This window comes from Zootoca vivipara, chromosome 6 (assembly GCF_965207765.1).
Source record: "Zootoca vivipara chromosome 6, rZooViv2.hap1.1, whole genome shotgun sequence".
NCBI lineage: Eukaryota > Metazoa > Chordata > Lepidosauria > Squamata > Lacertidae > Zootoca > Zootoca vivipara.
Genome location: NC_142589.1, coordinates 11,840,019 through 11,862,862, shown reverse-complemented (window position 1 = coordinate 11,862,862; position 22,844 = coordinate 11,840,019). Strand labels below are relative to the sequence as shown.

Sequence of the window (22,844 nt, the reverse complement as noted above, 5' to 3'; positions counted from 1 at the left end):
TGGAGTCCCCCCCCATCTTTTATATTAAATTTTCTGTTTTACAATTTAGAATATTCATTAAAATATCAATGATTCCCTCCTTCTCTTTCCATCATTCATTTTGCATAAAATAAATCCCTGCATATTCTACATAAAGTAAACCATTCAGTATTCCACTAATACATCCATCAAAACATATTTGCACTGGTGAATTCATCTTAATGCTGCCAACGTTTTCAAGTGTACACAATGTTCCACCATGTATTCAATAAATATTTTCCAATCTTCTCTAAAGGTATGTTCTTCTTGTTCTCTTATTCTATGTGTTAGGTCAGCAAACTGCGCATATTCCATTCATTTAAGTTTCCATTCTTCTTTAGATGGGACCTCGCTCGTTTTCCATTTTGGGCTAACAAAACACGGGCCGCTGTAGTGGCATACATAAATAACGTTTTTTGACACCTGGGATTTTCCATTTGAATTATCCCCAACAAAAAGGACTCTTGTTTTTTTTGGGGGGGAAGTACTTTTAAACATTTTTTTTTCAATTCATTATGGATTATTTCCCAATACTCTTTTACCCTTTTACAGCTCACCAACTCTCAAGTTATGATTCATTTTCTCTGTCTTGGTGGATGTGCCTCTCAACGGAACACGGCACTGGCAATATCTGGTGCTGGCCATGTGGAAAGAACAGAGTTGATGAGGCTGATGCATAACGCCATGCCCTTGGTTTTTCTTCCTGCTCCATTTTTAATGGCCACAACTTTTCCCGATCAGATACGCCCTTGAATGAGTGTCCTTAATCCCAGCTCAGTCCTGTATACCAGCAAGTGGGGATATCTGACCTGCACTCCACATCTGGCCTGACGCGTGTCTGTGGATTAGATCGAGAGAGCAAGGACATTTTTATTGGTGACACTGCATATAGACTGGAAGATGTGCACAATGCCCAGAGAATGTGCAAAAATGCTCTCAAGTATTTCTGCAGGCTGTGTTAGAGATTATCCATTATGGCTTGGTCTCAGATCAGGGCCCTGGCATTTTCTGCGGCTGCCCATGTGGAAAATGGTATGCCCATTAATTTCCACAGATGATGGAAAATGGTATACCCATTAATTTTATTTCTGCTTCATAGACCCTAAACCCAAATGGCCAAAATTCTTCCTGATCAGATATCCCCTCACATGGGTGGACTTCTATCTAGGTCATTTCTTGCAATGAGAAGAACAGATTTTTTTAAAACGTATTTAAAAAGGATTTCTTGGTTTACAAAAGTAGTATGTGCAATGTCTCTTTTTTCAAGTTACGGCTAGGTGGGTGTTTTTCAATCAGGTTAGCCATATTGATATGTATGCTGTTGGTGGATTCTTGTCGTTGTCTTGTTGGGCTGTGATGTGATAAAGGGGAGCCATACAGGGGTGAAGGGGTTTTCTTCCATTTGTCCCTATGTCAGTTTCAGTTTATTGGTTAGTTTTTCTAGTAAGGCTGTTCCCCATACTATTTGGTACCATTGGTCCATGCTTACTTCTGACAGGTCTCTCCAGTAACTGGCTATGATGTTTCTGGCTGCTGAGAGTAGGTGGGTTATGAGCACTTTGTGATGCAAGTGGGCATTATTATTGTCCTGGAAGATGTTTAGTAATAATAATAATAATAATAATAAATAATAAATTTTTATTTATACCCCGCCCTCCCCAGTCAAAAACCGGGCACAGGGCGGCTGACACCAACAGAACCACAATAAAACATAAAAACAATTAATTAAAATACAGATTAAAATACAGTATTAAAATTTAAAGTGCAGCCTCATTTCAAGTAGGCCATAAGTGGCTGACATCAACAGAACCACAATAAAACATAAAAACAATTAGTTAAAATACAGATTAAAATACAGTATTAAAATTTAAAGTGCAGCCTCATTTCAAGTAGGCCATAAATCCAAGCCATGAGGGAGAAAAACACAGGGGTCAGGCTGAGTCTAACCCAAAGGCCAGGCGGAACAGCTCTGTCTTGCAGGCCCTGCGGAAAGATGACAAATCCCGCAGGGCCCTGGTCTCCTGGGAAAGAGCGTTCCACCAGGTTGGGGCCAGTACTGAAAAGGCCCTGGCTCTAGTAGAGGCCAATCTAGCCATCTTATGACTCGGGATCTCCAGAATATTATTGTTATTATATTATATTATAGTAGGGCCAGTTCTGGGGTGACTTCTAATACTTGCTTAGCTATTTTGAGGAGACTCGAAGCCATCATCTAAGACAGGGCATTCTTTAAGGTGGTTCTTCCCTGCATAACCATTCAGGAAGACAGTCCAGTGTACAACCATCATGACGATATCAGCTGGCCTGCTTTCAGGTCTTGTGCTCTTCTGGGCTGTGATGAGAGCCACAAATGAAGCCGAAGTCTCAGCCCAGGGGAATTGGAGTAGAAGGAGCAGCTGTTCTTCTGGACACCAGAAGTTTGGGGGAAAGAGCTGGAGGGCTGCACCCAATGTTAGTGCTTCTCAGAGTAGATCCATTATAATGAATGCACATCATGTGGAAGCATTGATTATGCTGGTTGGAGCTCTTGGGAGGTGGAGTCAAGCACAATCTGGAGGACCAATGGTTCCCCTTCTCTGGTGTAAAAGCTGCTAGGGGTGGACACCACTTATGTGTGTGGACCCAATAATCAGGTGGTTGAAGGTGATCACAAGGTGTCCCCCTCCTGAGTCAACATGTGAGGTCAATTGTTTTGTTTCCTTGTACGGTGCTTAGAGATTATCATAATGATGAAGTCTACAAAGTATTCAAAACAACAACAAATTCCTCTTCAGTGTGATTAGGATCCCGCAAAGCCTCATGCCGCTCTGTTTCTGAGCTTCACTGTGTTGCATAACTCTATCCTCAGTGCTATTTTTCTAGAAAAAGAAGTGCCAGAACTCACAATGAACGCCTCCCTCATTCTTTTAGAATGGCAATGGCACCAACCTAAGAGGTGTGGGAATTTTTAAGTTTCACCTGGAAAAATAGCCCCATCTATATTTTCCAAAATAAAATCTCTCTGTTCATCTAGACCCCTGAACTTTGCTCACTGGGTGACCCTCAGCCAGTCATTGCCTCTCAGGCTTACCTACCTCACAGGGTTGTTGCGGGGATTAAATGAGGAGTGACAGAACTATGTACACCACCTTGAGCTCCTTTATTTATTGCATTGGAGAAATGCAATAAATAAAGAAAAGAAAACAATTAGTAGCCATAGATGGCCTTTTGGTGGTATCCACCGTGAGTCCTTCTCAGAATAGAACCACCAAAATGAATAAACACGAGGAATTGGGTCCATCAACTTCAGTGGGTACACTACACTACAGTGGAAAGGTAAATGATGTTTCCGTGAGCTGCTCTGGTTCACCAGAAACAGCTTTGTCATGCTGGCCACATGACCTGGAAGCTGTACACCGGCTCCCTCAGCCAATAACACGAGAGGAGCACCGCATCCCCAGAGTCTGTCACGACTGGACCTAATGGTCAGGGGTCCCTTTACCTTTATCCATGAATAAGACTAATCCACTTTTCATGCCGTCCAAGCTGGTGACTATCTGTACCTTTTGTGGGACTGAGGTCCATAGTTGAACTATACAGTTTATTTCCTCTGTCCTGAATCTTCTGGCATTCAGCTTCATTGGATAGCCCTAACTCCATTCTAACATTATGAGAGAAGACTGTCCATAAAAATGGAAACCTGAATGTCTATATGTTATGATGAGGACAGCGGTAGAAGCTGATGTCAAAATGGTCTGAACATAGAAGCAAATAATTTGTGGATTGAAGAGCCTAGCTGCGGGATCAGGCCAAACTTCCTAAATTATTGGCATAGGGACACAATAATGGCCTCTAAGAGCCATGCTATCTGAGCTTCAGCAATCAGCTCAGACCTCTTTACATGCTGAGCTTAGGGTTGCCAGACTCAATAATAGAGGACAGGACTTCTGTGCCTTTAATTGCCCTGCTCTCTTTTGAGTCTGGAAACCTTAAAGAGAACCCAGCAGATCCTTTGCTTGGAAATTAAACAAAGGGTCTGCTGGTTTCTCTTTAAGGTTTGCAGACTCAAAAGAGAGCAGGGCAATTAAAGGCACAGATGTCCTGTCCTCTATTGAGTCTGGCAACCCTAGCTGAGCTTCTGAGGGAGACTGAGGGAAGAACCTGATTACCTAGCTCCTCCCAAAGTGAGGTAAGCCTGGCAGGACAGCTTTCTCAATGGTCCTAACCCCTTTGTGCCTTAATTAGACTTAAACATATTGGTTATATGGGGCTGGTTAGCCCACAGAACTTCGCAGCCAAGAGGGAGCGTAAGGAAGGGGACTGTCCTTCAGATATTTGGAGCCTGACTCCTTTAGGGCTGAAAACACGAATGGAAGTACATTGACTTGAGCCTGGAATCAAATGGGCAACTGATGCATCTGATTTATATGAGATCAGAATGGAACTCCTGTAAGTAATCTGGCTGATGTATTATGAACCAAAGGAAGTTTCTGAGTTGTCTTCAAGGGCAGCCCCATGTAGAGCCCTTTGCAGAGGTCCAGCCTGGAAGTTACCAGAGCATGGAGCACAGAGGTCAAGTCATCTGTGTCCAAAAGGGGCCATAGCTGGTGAACCAGTTGGAGCTGGGAAAAAGCACTCCTTGCCAAGGCCACCTGAGCCTCCAATGATAATCACAGCTCAGTGGGGCAGCCCTAGTGAATAAACCTCTGCTGCTTGAAACTCAACTAACGTGACATTAATTCCAGACATTAAAAACAGACACAGAGTAATGCTGGATGACCTTTATTTTTTGATTGGACCATTGCAGTTGATGCCCCAATGCTGGGGTCCTTCTGCATGGAGAGAAACTAACAGTGATGGGCAGATGATTGAAGACCACGTGCTGAACCTTTGAGCATCTTTGCTGGGAGGGAGGCATTGGAGGTTAGATCAAAATGAACCGGAGCATCTCGGGGTCTGGTTGCAGAAGTGGAGGTGCCTCGAGGAGGGCCAGCAGCAGGCAGGAAGGTCATATTTGACAAGTTGTCAATTTATACCTATCTCGGTGGTCCTTTAGGTACTCCTAATTAGATTGAGAGAAAGATCAGAAATTAGAGGTGTAAAAGTAGGCGCAAAAGAATTCAACTTGAAAGCCTTTGCTGATGATTTGGTTTTGACATTAGAAAATCCAGAGGAATCTGTTGCAGAAGCGTTAAATGAAATAGAGGAATTTGGACGTTTGGCAGGTTTTGAATTGAATAGAGTAAAAATGAAAATGGTGGTTAAAAATATGCAGAAGGAGAATAAAGAAGAATTACAGAGAAAATGTGGATTGATGGCAGTAAAGAAAGTTTATTTAGGAATATGGTTGACAGCGAAAAATATAAATTTATTTAATGACAATTATGAACCTATGTGGAAAGAGGTGAAAAGGATCTGGACACTTGGAATAGATTTAAGTTGTCGTTTTATGGAAGAATTGCAGCGATTAAAATGAATGTACTGCCTAAGATATTATTCCTATTTCAGACAATTCCAATAATCAAGGGGACAGGACAATTCAGAGAATGGCAGAAAGTAATTTCAAGATTTATCTGGCATGGGAAGAAACCCAGAATTAAATTTAAACTTTTAGTGGATAAAAAAGAAAGAGGTGGATTCTGTGTGCCAGACTTAAGATTATACTATGAAGCGTCCTGTCTCTGTTGGTTAAAAGAATGGATAACATTGGAAAATACTGATCTTTTAGATTTAGAAGGTTACGACAACAGATTTGGTTGGCATGCTTACCTCTGGTATGAGAAAGTTAAAGCACATCGAAGTTTTACAAATCATGTATTTAAAAGAGCATTATATGAAGTGTGGGAAAGAAATAAAGCACTGTTGGAAAGAAAAACCCCATGGTGGATTTCGCCAGTGGAGGTTTTAACTGTTAAAAAGATAAATATGGAAGGGAGGAGAATCACGTATGAAGATATTTTGATGAAATCAGATAGAGAATGGAAATTGAAACCATATGATGAAATCAAAGAAGGGTTAACAGGTTGGTTGCAATATCACCAGGTTAATGATGTTTTGTCGAAAAATAAAAAAGTAGGATTTGAAGACAAACTGTCCAAATTCCAGACAGAATTGATGGGAGGCAGAGTGAAATTGCTGTCGAAAATGTATAATATTTTTGTTGGAATGGTATACTAAGGACGAAAGGAGTAAAGAAGTGATGATAAAATTGGGAAAAGATTTTGGGCACAATATTGAGTATGACACGTGGTTGAAATTATGGAATGAAACAATGAAATTTACCGCATGTACCGCCCTGAAAGAAAATGTTATGAAAATGATGTATAGACGGTATTTAACACCAGTAAAATTATCCAAGATGTATAGGACAAGCAGTAGAGTATACTGGAAATGTAAAGAAAAAGATGGACAATTTTATCATATGTGGCGGTCATGTGAGATAGTGAAAAGTTTTGGGGAAAATTTATGTAATGAGTTGAAAAAAATGTTTAAATATACTTTCACCAAAAAACCCGAGGCATTTTTGTTGGGACTAATGGGAGATGATATTGCTAAGGGGGATCAGAGACTCTTTATGTATGCCACAACCGCGGCGAGAACATTACTAGCCCAAAAATGGAAAACACAAGAGGTTCCAACTATTGAGGAGTGGCAGACAAAAATGATGGACTATGCTGAACTGGCAAAGTTGACCTGTGCGATCCGGAATCAGGGAGAGACAAAGTTCCAGAGAGAGTGGAGTAGATTCATTGATTATATGGAGAAAAACTGTACAAGTATAAAGACCCTTGCAGGACTAAAATAAATCCTACGAACTGAGACAGAAGATGTAAAAGGAACTGCGAGATAAGATTAAAACAGCAAAGCCATGTGAAGGGAGGGAGGGAGGTCTCAGCTCGTGAGAGCAAAAAAGAGATGAGATGAAAAGGTTATGATGAAAATAATTGGTTTAATTGTTGTGTGTGTTTGTGTATGATGTTTTGTTTTGTTTTTGTAATGTGTAATTGAAAAATGAATAAAAATTATTTACAAAAAAAAATTAAAAAATTATACCTATCTCGGGGTCTGGTTTAGGACGATTTGTGCCCGGTTTAGGCCCTTTATCCGCTCCGTTTTTGCCACTGTTTGAGGCACGTTTCCTGATTGCATGAATCCCATCGTTCAATGCCCCCTGTTGGCAGCAAAGAGAAGACAGCTGGTACCATGACCCGACATCTGCAGAAACCCTTCCTCCCCTAACAAGTGTGGACTGGAATCGTTGTCCCTCTGGTCAAGCGTGGAAGAGACTATCCTCTTCCACTGCAAACTGTAGCTCAGTGTTAGAGCATCTGCCTTGCATGACAAAGGTCCCAGTTTCAAGCCCCTATGGTAGGGATAGAAACCCTTTAAACCACGGGCAGCTGCATCCCATCAACCCATAGACAATACTGATAAACCAATTGTCTGACTTGATTAAAGGCAGCTTTCTGCCAGGTTGCTGGTATTAATATTACTTTTATTATTACTATTACCGCAATAATTTATATCCTGTATAACCCGCAACAGAACTGTACGGAACAACCTTACATTTACAGAGGAAAATATCCTCTTGAATAATATACCCAGCACATGAAACCTTACAAAAGGACAATATGAGTGGACTCTCTTTGCCTTTAGCACGGCAAAAAGACTGATACTGAGGAATTGGGAAAATAAAAAGGTGGCTCCCTTCTACAACATATGAACAACATGCATATGAATGCAGACTTGCTATGGACAAATTCAATGATATTTGGAATCCATTCTTGCAAATACTGTAATAGGTTAAGATCTGGTGAAGTCTAATAACAACCTTGCCAAATACACAGTTTTGGGTGTCCCCCCTCCCCCGTTTGTTTCCCCTTCTGCACGGGTTCCGTTCCTCTTTCTCTTTTTCTCTTTTTGGTTTACATCTCACCATGTCTGGTGCACATATAGTTATGCACTCTTTGAACTTTCAATAAAGACGTTTTAAAAATTAAGAACAAAACAACAACCCACCTCCAATAATTTATATCCTGCCCTTCCCCCAGAAGGAACCCAGGGTGGTAACACACAAAAGAGATAAACCTCTTAATAACCAAAAGAGTTCACAAGTCCTAGAGATCACAGAATCATAAAACTGTAGAGTTGAAAGGGACCCTGAGGATCAACCCCCCGCAAGGCAGGAATATGGCAACGTTCCGTTTGAAACAAGTGGCAAATCCCTGGCAACAGGATGGAGACCCCTTGCTTGAGACATCCAGCTTTTCCTAAAGAAATCAGGACACCCCTGAATGGCAGTTCCTGGGAATCGCAAGTGGCAGGGAGAGTGGCTGTTGCATTCAGGGCCTGCTTGTGGGCTTTCCCTTCGGTTGACTACTGTGAGAAGAAAATGCTGGACTCGATGGACCTCTAGCCTGATCCAACTTCAGGGCTCTCCTTATACAGTATTCTTCCACTTACCGTCTTGCCCTGCGCTGAATCCTCAGCCTGGACCTCATCCAGAGCTATCACGGACCAGATCAGCAGCACGGCAACAAAGAGGGTGGCGGAGAACTTCATGATGGCTCCACGCTGGTCAATGGAATGGAAGAGGTCTGTTTGGTCTGTTCTGTCCCGGGTAATGGCACCAGCTCTCTTTATATACCCTTTCCTCCATGAGGAAGGAAGAATCTGGGTTGGTGCCCGACCACTCAGCTGGTATGTTACATATCAGGCGTGGCTTGGGTCGTAAGGCATTGTTGGCTATGGAGCAGGAAGAACATTAATGGGGACACCATTTACCTTTGGTCTTGGCAAACATCTCTTTTCCATGCAGCCAGTTTCAGAGTTTGCTGTGGCCCTAATAGGTTATGAGGCTGTTGTGGCTGAGATATTTAGCTCGTATAGCTGTATATGTAATTATATAGAATTTCCCAAAGAAAAAGAAAGTGTCTGTTTCTTTAAATATAGCCTTTACATAATGTACACAATACCACAATTATTTTGAACTGCAATAGACCAGAGAAAGCTGGATGATCCTTTAGCAACAAGTGGACTTAAAATTTAAGTCTTCCTGGTTTTTCTTCCTGCTCCATTTTTAATGGCCAAAACTTTTCCCGATCAGATACGCCCTTGAATGAGTGTCCTTGATCCCAGCTCAGTCCTGTTCACCAGCAAGTGGGGATATCTGGCCTGCACTCCACATCTGGCCTGCCACCATTTCCAGGAGCAGAGAATTGCACGTGTCTGTAGATTAGATAGAGCAAGCAAGGACATTTTTATTGGCGACACTGCATATTGACTGGAAGATGTGCACAATGCCCAGAGAATGTGCAAAAATGCTTTCAGGTATATCGGCAGGCTGTGTTAGAGATCATCCATTATGGCTTGGTCTCAGATCAGGGCTCTGGCAGTTTCTGCTGCTGCCCATGTGGAAAATTGTATGCCCATTAATTTCCACAGATGATCGAAAATGGTATACCCATTAATTTTATTTCTGCTCCATTGACCCTAAACCCAAATGGCCAAAATTCTTCCTGATCAGATATCCCCTCACATGGGTGGACTTCGATCTAGGTCATTTCTTGCAATGAGAAGAACAGATTTTTTAAAAATGTTTTTTTTTTTTTTTTAGATTTCTTGGTTTACAAAAGTAGTACGTGCAATGTCTCTTTTTTCAAGTTACGGCTAGGTGGGTGTTTTTGAATCAGGTTAGCCATATTGATATGTATGTTGTTGGTGGATTCTTGTCGTTGTCTTGTTGGGCTGTGATGTGATAAAGGGGAGCAATACGGGGGTGAAGGGGTTTTCTTCCATTTTTTAAAAAAATAATTTTTATTAAATTTTGCATTAAAAAAAGACGACAAATTTTTAAAAAGAGTACAAAAATATAAAACAATATCATCACATCTTATTTCTTCGATGTTCTTCACTTGCCCTTCTTTCCATCCTTTTATAATTAACTCATAACATTTCCAAATTCTTTACTAAACATCATAAAATTACATCTTAACTCCCATTTCATATCTTATTTATAGAAGTTTTTAATCATTTTATATAAAAGAGTGAAGAAAAAATAGAAAGAAAAAACCCACAAAAATAATAAAAAGACATAAACATATTTTTTCAATTTCTAATCTAAGCATTTCGGACTTCCTCATTCCCCCTTCTTGAGTTCCTTGTAATTCACTAATTATTGCAGTTTCCAAATCTAAGATTACATTCTTTCTTCCAAATTGTAACTTCTTTTTAACCATTAACCCTTTATACTTCTCTTTACCTTTATTACCCAATGTTCTCTACCCTTTTACCCAAAAATATTCAAACTTAATTTTCAAAATCTTTCCCCCTCTTTTTATTCCCACCCTCAAAACTAAATCTACCCCCTTTCATTGAAATCGGTGTCTCCAGAGATTTCAGCCAGCTCCTTGATGCTTTCCGAGTTCAGACCATGTTTTATCAACCTGTAAAGATTACCACAATTCCCCCTCACCCCACTCCTGCTCTGTCCCAATCTATATTTTACTGAACCCTCCCCCCCCTGCTGTGTTCCCAACACTTTATTTTCAATCTCATTCTCTTTCTGCCCCCCTCCTACTTCCTTCTCCCCCTCTCTCACTGGGGTGACAACCTTTTTGTTTTTCCCCTTTGGGGGGGGGGGCTTTTGATTCAAAACCTTTCCCTGTTCCACCCCTCCCACTGGCGAAACAGTAATTTCTTCTTCATTCCTTCCCTGTTCTACCTCTCCCACCGGTGGAACAGCGGTTTCTTATTCATCCTCTTCTGACTCAAAAATCAATTCTGTTGGTACAGCAATCAGTTCTCCCATAGTTGTTGCGTTTCCTTCAAAATTATGGTTCTCCTGTACCATTTCCAAAGTTTCCCCAAAAGTCACATCACAGCATGCGTCTTCTTCTGGTCCTTCCTCTTCTCCCTTTTCTTCCACTCTAAATTCAAATGGATCATCTATTTCAAAATTCAGTTCTGTTGGTTCATCAATCCTCTCATCCATGCATGTTACAACATCTTTAGGATTACGGATCTCCTCTGTCATTTCCAAAATTGTTAACAGGATCAAGTCCCACTGTGTGCCCTTCTTCTCACAATCCAGAACCTTCTCTTCCAACCTGTTGGTGTTCTCCGCTTCCATGATTGTGGCAGGCAGAAAGTGGTATTGTTATTGTCCTTGTTTTGTATTTTCCAAATATAAAAAGAATAAAATCCCGTCTGAACTGGATCCAAGCTCTATTTCTTTGCTTTCTCTCTTAATAATCAGACTCAAATCCAGCACTGAGCAGCCTTGAGGTTTATTTTTAAAAGTTCCTCTTTTATTTATCTGCAGCTCTCAGTCTCAAGCTCACAGACAGACACATTCTTTTCTATTGTAACGTCACAAAGACGGCTAGCTGATCCTTCCTTTGACCCGACTCCAAGTTCACAGGGGGGTTTCCCCTTGTCAAATCACAGTCTTTTGCAGAGATTTAAGTGCACTTTATCTTTTCCATTGCTCTGCATCAGGAAAAAGGTTTTTTTTAAGAGTAAATTTCTGATCTTTCCATAGCTTTACTGCATCGTCCATTACTCAATTAAGGGGGGGTGGCTTCCCTTTTAAGCCTCCTCCCAGCGTCAAATTCTCAGTCCAAATCGTAAAATTTTGACTAATTTGGTCCAGATCTGATCTTTTTACAGGAAGAATCCGCCACTTGCAGGCTGTAGGCACGGAGCTTCGCTTTGTGGAGGTAACAATGGCACCCAAAATGGCCCCCGTGACTGCCACTCCGCTGGCTCTCGGGGGCTCTAACGAGCTTCCTGGGCAGTGGAGGAGTCGCCTTTGGGGCTCTGCCGGGCTATTTCGCCCCCGGGACGCTCTACACGGGGTTCTTATGGGGATCCGTGTGGCTCCCGCGGAATTCCCCAGCCCCTCCGCGATGCCAGAAACCTCGGAGCTCGAGGTTTCTGCCCCTCTCCGCCAGAAGAGTGCTAAAATCCACGGGTTAGGGGGCGCAAATTACTTGCCTTTCCCCGGGTGCTGACAACCCACGCTACGCCACTGCCGCCAGCGTGGCAGACCGGAAGTGGGGGGGGGGGGTTTCTTCCATTTGTCCCTATGTCAGTTTCAGTTTATTGGTTAGTTTTTCTAGTAAGGCTGTTCCCCTAATACTTGCTTAGTTATTTTGAGGAGACTCGAAGCCATCATCTAAGACAGGGCATTCTTTAAGGTGGTTCTTCCCTGCATAACCATTCAGGAAGATGTTCCAGTGTACAACCATCATGACGATATCAGCTGGCCTGCTTGCAGGTCTGGTGCTCTTCTGGGCTGTGATGAGAGCCACAAATGAAGCAGAAGTCTCAGCCCAGGGGAATTGGAGTAGAAGGAGCAGCTGTTCTTCTGCGCACCAGAGGTTTGGGGGAAAGAGCTGGAGGGCTGCACCCAATGTTAGTGCTTCTCAGAGTAGATCCATTATAATGAATGCACATCATGTGGAAGCATTGATTATGCTGGTTGGAGCTCTTGGGAGGTGGAGTCAAGCACAATCTGGAGGACCAATGGTTTCCCTTCCCTGGTGTAAAAGCTACTAGGGGTGGACACCACTTATGTGTGTGGACCCAATAATTAGGTGGATGAAGGTGATCACAAGGTGTCCCCCTCCTGAGTCAACGTGTGAGGTCAATTGTTTTGTTTCCTTGTACGGTGCTTAGAGATTATCATAATGATGCAGTCTACAAAGTATTTAAAACAACAACAAATTCCTCTTCAGTGTGATTAGGATCCCGCAAAGCCTCATGCCATTCTGTTTCTGAGCTTCACTGTGCTGCATAACTCTATGCTCAGTGCTATTTTTCTAGAAAAAGAGGTGCCAGAACTCACAATGAACGCCTCCCCTCATTCTTTTAGAATGGCAATGGCACCAACCTAAGAGGTGTGGGAACTTTTAAGTTTCAGCTGGAAAAAAAGCCCTATCTATAGTTGCCAAAATAAAATCTCTCTGTTCAGCTAGACCCCTGGACTTTGCAAGAAGACAATGTGGTGCATTGGTTAGAGTGTTGGACTAGGTTCCTGGAAGACCAAGCTTCAAACCATGAAGCTCACTGGGTGACCCTGAGCCAGTCATGGCCTCTCAGGCTTACCTACCTCACAGGGTTGTTGTGGGGATTAAATGAGGAGTGACAGAACCATGTACACCACCTTGAGCTCCTTGGAGAAAAAGGTGGGATAGAAATGCAATAAATAAAGAAAAGAAAACAATTAGTAGCCATAGATGGCCTTTTGGTGGTATCCACCGTGAGTCCTTCTCAGAATAGAACCACCAAAATGAATGAACACGAGGAATTGGGTCCATCAACTTCAGTGGGTACACTTTGAGTAGAACATAATTAGGTAGAATTACCCATGAATAAGACTAATCCACTTTTTATGCTGGGTGGCACTGTGGGTTAAACCACAGAGCCTAGGGCTTGCCAATCAGAAGGTGGGCGGTTCGAATCCCCGCGACGGGGTGAGCTCCCGTTGCTCGGTCCCAGCTCCTGCCAACCTAGCAGTTTGAAAGCACGTCAAAATGCAAGTAGATAAATAGGCACCACTACAGCGGGAAGGCAAATGGTGTTTCCGTGAGCTGCTCTGGTTCACCAGAAGCAGCTTTGTCATGCTGGCCACATGACCTGGAAGCTGTATGCCGGCTCCCTCGGCCAATAACACGAGATGAACGCCGCAACCCCAGAGTCTGTCACGACTGGACCTAATGGTCAGGGGTCCCTTTACCTTTATCCATGAATAAGACTAATCCACTTTTCATGCCGTGCAAGCTGGTGGCTATCAGTACCTTTTGTGGGACTGAGGTCCATAGTTGAACTATACAGTTTATTTCCACTGTCCTGAATCTTCTGGCATTCAGCTTCATTGGATAGCCCTAAATCCATTCTAACATTATGAGAGAAGACTGTCCATAAAAATGGAAACCTGAATGTCTATATGTTATGATGAGGACAGCGGTAGAAGCTGATGTCAAAATGTTCTGAACATAGAAGCAAATCATTTGTGGATTGAAGAGCTTAGCTGTGGGATCAGGCCAAACTTCCTAAATTATTGGCATAGGGACACAATAATGGCCTCTAAGAGCCATGCTATCTGAGCTTCAGCAATCAGTTCAGACCTCTTTACATGCTGAGCTTAGGGTTGCCAGACTCAATAGAGGACAGGACTTCTGTGCCTTTAATTGCCCTGCTCTCTTTTGAGTCTGCAAACCTTAAAGAGAAACCAGCAGATCCTTTGCTTGGAAATTAAACAAAGGGTCGGCTGGTTTCTCTTTAAGGTTTGCAGACTCAAAAGAGAGCAGGGCAATTAAAGGCACAGAAGTCCTGTCCTCTATTGAGTCTGGCAACCCTAGCTGAGCTTCTGAGGGAGACTGAGGGAAGAACCATAGGCCTGATTACCTAGCTCCTCCCAAAGTGAGCTAAGCCTGTCAGGACAGCTTTCTCAATGGTCTTAACCCCTTTGTGCCTTAATTAGACTTAAGCATATTGGTTATATGGGGCTGGTTAGCCCACAGAACTTCGCAGCCAAGAGGGAGCGTAAGGAAGGGGACTATCTTTCAGATATTTGGAGCCTGACTCCTTTAGGGCTGAAAACATGAATGGAAGTACCTTGACTTGAGCCTGGAATCAAATGGGCAACTGATGCATCTGATTTATATGAGATCAGAATGGAACTCCTGTAAGTAATCTAGCTGGTGTATTATGAACCAAAGAAAGTTTCTGAGTTGTCTTCAAGGGCAGCCCCATGTAGAGCCCTTTGCAGAGGTCCATCCTGGAAGTTACCAGAGCATGGAGCACAGAGGTCAAGTCATCTGTGTCCAAAAGGGGCCATAGCTGGTGAACCAGTTGGAGCTGGGAAAAAGCACTCCTTGCCAAGGCCACCTCAGCCTCCAATGATAATCACAGCTCAGTGGGGCAGCCCTAGTGAATAAACCTCTGCTGCTTGAAACTCAACTAACGTGACATTTGTTCCAGACATTAAAAACAGACACAGAGTAATGCTGGATGACCTTTATTTTTTTGATTGGACCATTGCAATTGATGCCCCAATGCTGGGGTCCTTCTGCATGGAGAGAAACCAACAGTGATGGGCAGATGATTGAAGACCATGTGCTGAACCTTTGGACATCTTTGGGGGGAGGCAGGCATTGGAGGTTAGATCAAAATGAACTGGAGCATCTCAGTGTCTGGTTGCAGAAGTGGAGGTGCCCCAAGGAGGGCCAGCAGCAGGCAGGAAGGTCATATTTGACAAGTTGTCAATTTATACCTATCTCGGGGTCTGGTTTAGGACGATTTGTGCCCGGTTTAGGCCCTTTAGCCGCTCCCTTTTTGCCACTGCTTGAGGCACGTTTCCTGATTGCATGAATCCCATCGTTCAATGCCCCCTGTTGGCAGCAAAGAGAAGACAGCTGGTACCATGACCCAACATCTGCAGAAACCCTTCCTCCCCTAACAAGTGTGGACTGGAATCTTTGTCCCTCTGGTCAAGTGTGGAAGAGACTATCCTCTTCCACTGCAAACTGTAGCTCAGTGTTAGAGCAACTGCCTTGCATGACAAGCGTCCCAGTTTCAAGCCCCTATGGCTTCCCCTGGTAGGGATAGAAACCCTTTAAACCACGGGCAGCTGCAACCCATCAACCCATAGACAATACTGATAAACCAATTGTCTGACTTGATTAAAGGCAGCTTTCTGCCAGGTTGCTGGTATTAATATTACTTTTATTATTACTATTACCGCAATAATTTATATACTGAAACCCTCAACAGAACTGTATGGAACAACCTTATGTTTACAGAGGAAAATATCCTCTTGAATAATATACCCAGCACATGAAACCTTACAAAAGGACAATATGAGTGGACTCTCTATGCCCTTAGCATGGCAAAAAGACTGATACTGAGGAATTGGGAAAATACAAAGGTGGCTCCCTTCTACGACATATGAACAACTACGATTGGATTGAAGACTTATACAGACACGCAACATATGAACAACTTGCATATAAATGCAGACTTGCTATGGACAAATTCAATGATATTTGGAATCCATTCTCACAAATACTGTAATAGGTTAAGATCTGGTGAAGTACAATAACAAGCTTGTAAAATATACAGTTTTGGGTGTTCTCCCCCCTTTGTTTCCCCTTCTGCACGGGTTCCGTTCCTCTTTCTGTTTTCTCTTTTTTGTTTGCATCTCACCATGTCTGGTGCACATATACTTTTTGAACTTTCAATAAAGACGTTTTAAAAATTAAAATCAAAACAACAACCCACCTCCAATAATTTATATCCTGCCCTTCCCCCAGGAACCCAGGGTGGTACACACAAAAGGGATAAACCTATTAACAACCGAAAGAGTTCACAAGTCCTAGAGATCACAGAATCATAAAACTGTAGAGTTGAAAGGGACCCTGAGGATCAACCCCCCGCAAGGCAGGAATATGGCAACGTTCCGTTTGAAACAAGTGGCAAATCCCTGGCAACAGGATGGAGACCCCTTGCTTGAAACATCCAGCTTTTCCTACAGAAGTCAGGGCACCCCTGAATGGCAGTTCCTGGGAATCCCAAGTGGCAGGGAGAGTGGCTGTTGCATTCAGGGCCTGCTTGCGGCTTTCCCTTCGGTTGACTACCGTGAGAAGAGAATGCTGGACTCGATGGACCTCTAGCCTGATTGAGCTTCAGGGCTCCCCTTATATTCTTCCACTTACTGTCTTGCCCTGGGCCGAATCCTCAGCCTGGACCTCATCCAGAGCTATCACAGACCAGATCAGCAGCACGGCAACAAAGAGGGTGGCGGAGAACTTCATGATGGCTCCACGCTAGTCAATGGAGTGGAAGAGCTTCTCCTTCGGTCTGTTCTGTCCCGGGTGAAGGCACCAGTTCTCTTTATATACCCTTTTCTCCATGAGGAAGGAAGAATCTGGGTTGGTGCCCAACCACTCAGCTGGTATGTTTTATCAGACGTGGCTTGGGTTGTAAGTCATTGTTGGCTATGGAGTAGGAAGTACATTAATGGGAACATCCTGTACCTTTTCCACACAGCCAGTTTCATAGTTTGCTGGGGCCCTAATCTGTTATGAGGCTGTCATGACTCAGATATTCAGTTCATATAACTCTGTATGCAATTATATAGAACTTCCCAAAGACAAAAGAAAGTGTTTGTTTCTTTAAATATAGCCTTTACATAATGCGTTGTTGTTGTTTAGTCATTTAGTCGTGTCCGACTCTTCGTGACCCCATGGACCAGAGCACGCCAGGCATTCCTGTCTTCCACTGCCTCCCGCAGTTTGGTCAAACTCATGTTGGTAGCTTCGAGAACACTGTCCAACCATCTCATCCTCTGTTGTCCCCTTCTCCTTCTGCCCTCCATCTTTCCCAGCATCAGGGTCTTTTCCAGGGGGTCTTCTCTTCTCATGAGGTGGCCAGAGTATTGGAGCCTCAGCTTCAGGATCTGTGCTTCCAGTGAGCACTCAGGGCTGATTTCCTTCAAAATGGATAGGTTTGATCTTCTTGCAGTCCATGGGACTCTCAAGAGTCTCCTCCAGCAAAAAAGAGCTGCAAAAACAGAAAATAAATAGCAAAAACAGACAGACCTCAGTGTAACACTCAAAACAGAAATGTGGCACTCAAATCGGAAGCGTAACACTCAAATCGGAAGCTTAACACTCAAAATGGAGCACATCCAGCTTCCAAAAAAAGTTTGCAAACTGGAACAGTTACTTCTGGGCTTGCAGTGTTTGGGTTCCAAGTTGTTTGAGTACCAAGGCGTTTGAGAACCAAGGTACCACTGTAATGGCTACTGTTTGTTTGACTTTATTAGTTGCTTGCATATATATTTCTCCCCTTCTCCAACCCACCCAAGAAGCTCAGGTACATCATTCTCCCCTTCCTTGTTTAATTGCCACAACCGCACTGTTAGCTAAAACAATTTACGCACCTTAAAACAATGTCATTTACAAAGGCCAGTTGTAGCCAATGATAGTCTTACTCAGAGTAGACCCACTGAAATTTGTGGACCTAGGTTTGCCTGTGAACTTCAAAAGTGATCCTTGTGATCTCAATGGCTTTCCAGATGTGCCCCATAGCAGTTCCTCGGTACCAAGAGAAGGAAGGAAGGAAGGAAGGAAGGAAGGAAGGAAGGAAGGAAGGAAGGAAGGAAGGAAGGAAGGAAGGAAGGAAGGAAGGAAGGAAGGAAGGAAGGAAGGAAGGAGATGATGCATCAAAGTATTTACTACTCAGAGCAAATGCATCACAATTAATGGACCTAGTTGGATAGCCATGTCTCTTGATTTTGATGGGTCTACTCTGAGGAGGAGTAGACCTATCTTCTACTTACCCTCTTGCCCTGGGCTGAAACCTCAGCCTGGACCTCATCCAGAGCAATCATGGACCAGATCAGCTGCACTGCAGTGAAGAGGCCAGCCAAGAACTTCATGATGGCTCCATGTTGGTCAATGGAGAGGAAGAGCTTCTCCTTCGGTCTGTTCTGTCCTGGGCGATGTCATTAGCTCTCTTTATATAGCTTTTCCTCCCCGAGTAAGGAAGAATCTGGGTTTGTGCCCAGCCATTCAGCTGGCTTGTTTCATCAGTGTGAGAAATGGTAACGTTTCTTTTTCATTCAAGGCTGCAGCTGCTAAAAACAACCTCAGATAGAACGTTGCTTTTCTTCACATGGGCTACAAGGCCGTAGCGCTAGATAACTTTAGACAGTAGATTAACAGGCATTAGCAAATACAGAACTTTCTGACACCTGCTAGTGTTCAGGATGCGGGTGTGATAAGTAGACAAGCAACAGCAAAGCAGAGAGTTCAATTCACACTTATCTCCAGGTATTTTTGCCTGGCTTAGCAAATAATTGCATAGGGATATAGACCAAATAAGGGCAGGGTAATTAGGCAGTCATGATGGGATGTAAACCTTGTGGTACCCAAGCCAATGGGGAGACAAGGGAGGGAACCTGCGCGCCTCGAGTAATAGGGAATATAAGTTTATTCTTTGTCAATTTTGGGTGTGCCTGCTTTGGGCACCTGCTCTTGCAATAACGTTTTGTAATCAATAATCTCTTTGCTGCTTCACCAATTTTGTTCAGATTTTATTTTGAGGGTCTCAGACCAGGGCCAGATTTAGGTTTGATGAGGCCCTAAGCTACTGAAGGTAATGGGGCCCTTTATATGTACATCTGTCCTTCGTCAACAACAAATTGCTGCTGTTTTTTGTGTTGAATATATGCCGCATGGTAATTTATGGACCTAATAGGTATCTCAAGCCATTTACACATAACAAATAGGAGCCTACACAACACAAAACACTGTTGCTGTGTGTAGGTTTTATTTTGTTTTTTATCTTAGATTTTGGAAATGGACATCCAAGGGTTTTTTCCCCTTTAAATTTTTGAGGGCCCCCAAGAGAGTGGGGCCCTAAGCTATAGCTTGTTTAGCTTATATGTAAATCTGGCACTGTCTCAGACCCACTACAGACAATCAGGAACAAGGCCATAAGCTTGCCTTCAAGCTATGAGACAAAGCTTGATTTTCTACTGAAGATAGCCCATTTTATCTACCTACTGCATGGCATAGGGTGTGTGTGTGTCCTTTTCTCAAACTATTTATGCCAAGTGATCTTTGGGAGGGGTGGGTGCACCAAGAGAGGATTTGCTGAGTATTTCAGGGTTTGTTTTCCCCCCGGCATGTTATGGCTACTGGATGCCTCTTAACTTTTTGTGATAGTGCTATTATTTGCCCCTGGCACTTGTACTCAATAATCCATAAATGTAAAAAGGAAAAATGGTTCTAGTCCATTTTTCAGGTTGTGTTCATTGACTTTGCAATAGCACCTCCTCACCACTGATTTAGAAGCCAAGCAAGTGCTTTGGTGATGCACCCACACCTGTCAATTTATAGAGATCTCCTCTGAAGAGAAGTAATATTGGATAGAACTGAATTTCAATGTACGTATAGCACTGGTCTTTATGGAGCTTGAAGCAACCTCTGTCTGATTAATACATGCACAACTGATGCTGGGTTCAGGTCTGGATCTGCACAACAGGAAAGTGCAGTAGAATCTTTGAGTTGGTTTTGGGGAGTTGGGCAACTTCCCTGCAGGGAAAGGTTGCAGCCTTTGCCAAGACTCTTCCAATGTTCATCCTCTTTGGATGTGCAGTGGTACCTCTACTTATGAATGACTCGACTTACAAATGTTTCTACTTACGAATGGAGCTCCGTCCGCCATCTTGGATGCTGTTTAGATAGGATTTTTTCTACTTTTCTACTTACAATTTTTTTCTCCCAATGCATTCCTATGGGATTCAAATTACAATTTTTTTCAACTTACAAATGTGCGTTCGGAACTGTAGTGGAATGAGAGGGGGAGTTTCTGGGGAGCTGCAGCTATGAAATCCAATGGAAGGCAAGAGGCAGGGGCGCCGGATTTTGGCATGGCCCACTGAGCGCCACTGAAATTTCAAGCACCAAGGTCTGTCACACACATGCATACCTCTGTGTGTGTGTGTGCGCGCGCGCATCCACAGTCCACATGCACGACTTGAGCAGTCCCTCCAGTTTGCAAAGGTGCTTAGGCCTACTGGCTGCACAGTATGTTTGTGAAACATGGACCCCTTATAAACACCATCTCCAACTCCTCGAAAGATTCCATCAATGGTGTCTCCGAAAACTTTTACACATCACTTGGGAAGACCAGTGAACTAATGGCCAGTGTACTGAAAGAAGCAAAGATCGCCAGTGTCGAAGCGATGATTCTTCAACATCAACTTCGTTGGACTGGTCATGTTGTGCGGATGCCTGATGATCATCTTCCAAAGCAACTACAGTACTCTATTCCGAACTTAAAAATGGAAAGCGTAATGCTGGTGGACAACAAAAGAGGATCAAAGACTCTCTCAATCTAAAAAAAATGTAGTATAAACACAGACAATTGGGAAACACTTGCCTGCGAGCGCTCCAATTGGAGAACAGCTTTTACCAAAGGTGTCCTGGGCTTTGAAGATGCTCAAACTAAGGACGCAAGGGAGAAACGTGCTAAGAGGAAGGCACACTTGGCAAACCCTCGCCATGATCAACTCCCAGCCGGAAACCTATGTCCCCACTGTGGAAGGACGTGTGGATCCAGAATTGGCCTCCACAGTAACTTACGGGCTCACTGTTAAGACCGTCTTTATGGAAGACAATCTTACTTGACTACGAGTGATCACCAAAGAAGTTGCATGGGTCCCAGGGCCCTCAAGAGACCAGGAAAAGCTGCTCTGCATAACCCTGAAGAATCACCGCCAGTCACGTGTTGGCAGTACAGAGCTAGATGGGCCCAACATTCAATGCTCTGATTCAGGGCAAGGCAGCTTCCTACACTCCTTTTTGAAAATATGATTATTGGTGGCCTCCATCTTTTTAATAGCCTCTTTTTACATTTCCTCCTCTTAATAGGGACAGGGCAGCAGTGGTTCTGTGCTAAGCCTAACTTTATTGGTCATAATGTCCCTTTTCTAATTAGAAAAGAAGCACAAATGCAAAACAATTCTGCTATCAGCCAGCGGAGAGGGATCTGGAGCCTGTTGTGTTGCATCCATTAGCTTTCCCCCCACGTAATTCGAGCCACGCGCCTCCTCACTTGCAAAGCCTCCTTGGACCGTGGAATGACTTGTTCCTTGATGCACTTTAGCAAGGCCTTCGTCTTCCTCGGGCCTGGAGCACGTCATACGTGGTCTCTTTTTCAGGAGCAGAAACCCTAACAGATTGGGAGAATGTACAATAGGTGGAGCTTCCCTTGCACTTTATCCAAAACCTGCAGCTTGTGTTCAGAATGCACAATTGCTGGTAGGAGTGAGATTCTATTGGTACCTCTGCTCAGACCAACGTTTTACTATAAAGCCCTTAACTGCTTGGGACTAGTTTACTTGTGGGATTGCATTCCCCCATAAGCACCCACTTTTATCTGCTTCAATCATCAGAACTGGCACTCTTACAGGTGCCACATCTTACTTATTCCACACTTGGAAGGTAGCACTTTACAAAGCATGGCAGCACCCGGACTTCGGAAATCCCTGCCTGTTGACAGCAGGTAAGTGTGCCTTTGCCGTGTTCTTTTCAGCACCTGCTTACAACACCTCAATGCCTGCAGCTCAGTGCAAGCAATTGCTTTGCATGCAGAAGGTCCCACGTTCGGTCCCTGGCATCTCCGGGTAGGGGCTGGCGATGTCTCCTGTCTGAAACCCTGCAGAATCACGGCTCATCTGTGTGGACAATATTGAACCTGGTGGGGCAATGGTTTGGCACAGAAGACAGCAGCTTCATACAGCCCTCACTGAGAACAGCCTCTGCAGCTTCTGTCCCAGAGGCTCACAGCATGTACATATGAAAAGGTAAAGGTAAAGGACCCCTGGATGGTTAAGTCCAGTCAAAGGCGACTATGGAGTTGAGGCGCTCATCTCGCTTTCAGGCCAAGGCAGCCGGCGTTTGTCCACAGACAGCTTTCCGGGTCATGCGGCCAGCAGGACTAAACCGCTTCTGGCACAACAGGACACCGTGATGGAAATCAGAGCACACGGAAACACGGTTTACCTTCCTGCCACAGCGGTACCCATTTATCTACTTGCACTGGCGTGCTTTCAAACTGCTAGGTTGGCAGGAGCCAGGACAGAGCAACAGGAGCTCACCCCATCATGGGGATTCGAACCGCCAACCTTCTGATCGGCAAGCCCAAGAGGCTCAGTGGTTTTGACCACAGCGCCACCTGTGTCCCTAAAATAGATTAGTACCCACCAGTGTTGAGGGGGGGGATCTAGGGTTGCAGGGGGCCAAAGACCCATTTTTAATTTTGTAGCA

The 22,844-nt window shown here is 43.7% G+C and overlaps 1 long non-coding RNA gene across 1 annotated transcript; it reads right to left on the bottom strand.

The window, feature by feature from the left end:
- Positions 1-15,021: 15,021 nt before the first annotated feature.
- LOC132592381 (uncharacterized) lies at positions 15,022-19,886 on the bottom strand. Its single transcript, XR_009557850.2, has 3 exons — positions 18,347-19,886; positions 16,719-17,565; positions 15,022-15,395 (listed from the first exon to the last, which is right to left on the bottom strand). It is a non-coding gene; the product is annotated as an uncharacterized LOC132592381 (long non-coding RNA).
- Positions 19,887-22,844: the final 2,958 nt, after the last annotated feature.